Below are 2,622 nucleotides of genomic sequence, written 5' to 3' on the forward strand. Positions count from 1 at the left end.
TATACAATAAAAATATTAAACAATGAGAACAATAGATATATATTAGATATTCAATTTACTAAGTATGTGGATAGTTATCTTAATATTAAAATTTAAGTGAGTAATTTAAGGATTTAGTATGTTTTTATTTTATTGAACAAATTTTAAAGCCTATTATTCATATTATTCACAAAAACTATTATTTACCTAACAAAGTCCATCTTTTATTTATTAGATAGTTCACAAAGAATATTTCACTTTATACAATAGTGAAAAACTAAATATCAAATTAACATTTACTTATATTTATATTTTATAAGATGAAATGACATTAATGACAATTTAAGAAAAATGATATTGTTAATAATTTTCTTATAATATATTTATCCATCATTCCATCTCACTATTAAATCACAATACGATATAGTGAAGATCATCTAGTCTTCTATACCAAAATTTATTAAAATCAGAACACTTATACAGTAACAGTACACTTATGTGTATAGATAGCTACCATTATCAGTTTAATAGTTAGTTCATCACGCTAAAAGTGTTGAACTCTATTTAGCTTCTTATTAAGAGAGTTAATTTGATCCCTCAATTTAATCTCATTATATTGAGGATTGAATTAAGTCATGCACTTATAGTACAATGTTAACTAGTCACTAGGCAATTGTATATATAAGTATTCTATTAATTAAATTATGACAAAAAAATTAACTTGATCCATAATTATAAAACTTAACAACCAAATATGTTTAAATATTAATTATTGGAGGATTCAAATTCAAGTACCGGATTGAAGGAAATGGTTCTTTTCAATACTTTTTGTTCTCAATTCGTAGGTATAATATTTTATTATATATTCTTTAAGTAAAATGAGAAAATATTATATAACAAACCACATTTAACAATATTAATTAAAAAAAATTGAGAGGAATCGTCTTCCCCGAAAATGAATCTTATCTTGTAATTACCTCTGGTGGTTGGTGTTGGTCCAGCTTCAGTCCTAGGAAAATTAATAAATTATTATTATTATTTTAGTGGGAAAAGAGAAACAGTAGTATCTCATTCAATTCTAAAACAGAAAATGTATATTAATGTGGTAGTGGCCGTTGTCATCGTCGTGGATTGAGGTGAGACCTTGGATTATTGTGCGGGTGCCATTTGACACTTTGACTGGATCCCCAACCTTTTATACCATCTATATATTCTAACTGGATCACTCTTCACTACTTTAATTTTATATATTAAGGTTGGGTATATTGTGCTTTAATATTTATCATTAACCGGAAAAATATATTTTTAAGAAAAACTTAACAGATAAATGTATTAACCATTCCACCAGCTTAAATTTATTTAATTCTTGAAATCTATTCCATCTTCTTTCGTTCCTCTCCAATCACTCCAATAATAACTATCATGTGAGTTTGGGATTTATCTCATCCACGTATATCTAGATTCTAGAACTTCAGAACATATGGTTACCAAACTATTTTAAGCCATTATGTTAATCTCTTAGGTTGAGTTTATTATCCAATTACAAAAGACTTGTCAACAATAACTCTATTAGCAATTAATATGTTACTTTTACGAGTTATTTTTAATTTGTGTTAAATATATTAGTCATAAAAAATTGAAAACACTATCAATCTACAGTTCTTTGCTATTCATACAAATTATTAAAATGATAAATATTACGAATCTTTAGTTTTAATTAATAATTCTGATATGGATAAATATGTCCCTGATTTTTTATTCTTTGGACATTTTTATTTCTGACTATTGAAAAATATTTTTAAGTTTCTGATCTTCATAAAATTTGGATGGATCAGTCTCTGAAAAAGGCATTTGGACAGATCAATCCCTAACGGAGGCATTTGGACGGAGGGACTGATCCGTCCAAATTTTGTGAAAGTCAACAACTTAAAAATATTTTTCAATGATCAAAAACAAAAATATTCGCAAGACAAAAGTCAGGAGCTATTTATCTTTTTCTCTGTATATATATCACAGTTAGACTTAGAGCGAAGTGCACACATCCCTGTATGCTTAGAGGATTTGACGATTTGTGTTAAAACTTAAACTATTGGGTACTGGGCCTAACTTGTTGTCAAAGACGTCAATCATGAAACTTAAGAAAGAAAGTGATCCAAACTTTGGTACTGTATTATTATTGTCCTCTCGATTAAGCCGTAACCTCAAAAATATCATGGACATTCATTCTCGTGCGGTCTGAAAAGTAGAATGTCCTTCGTTGACCACTAGATAGTAAGATAGCATACTTAATTGAAAAGAAAACGAGGAGAAATGATTTCCCTTTATCAATAACAATAATAATGATATTTGAGCAATTTGTGAAGCCTGTGTCTCAGCCGATTTTTCCACACCCTCTTCACGCATTGCAATTTTGCATAAGGATGTTAACCGATTGGATCATCGGATTTGAACAAATTCATCATCCTCATATTTTACATGCATTTAAAGGATTCTTTTTGGAATGTTTCTTTATTGGTAAAAGAAGAAGGTAATTTTAAAGACAATATAATTAAAGTAATCCTTTGCTTAAAAAAAATAAATTTAAAATAAATATAATATATATTTAAAATAAATTAAATTATATATATTTATACACGTATTTAA

This window comes from Arachis ipaensis, chromosome B06 (assembly GCF_000816755.2).
Source record: "Arachis ipaensis cultivar K30076 chromosome B06, Araip1.1, whole genome shotgun sequence".
NCBI lineage: Eukaryota > Viridiplantae > Streptophyta > Magnoliopsida > Fabales > Fabaceae > Arachis > Arachis ipaensis.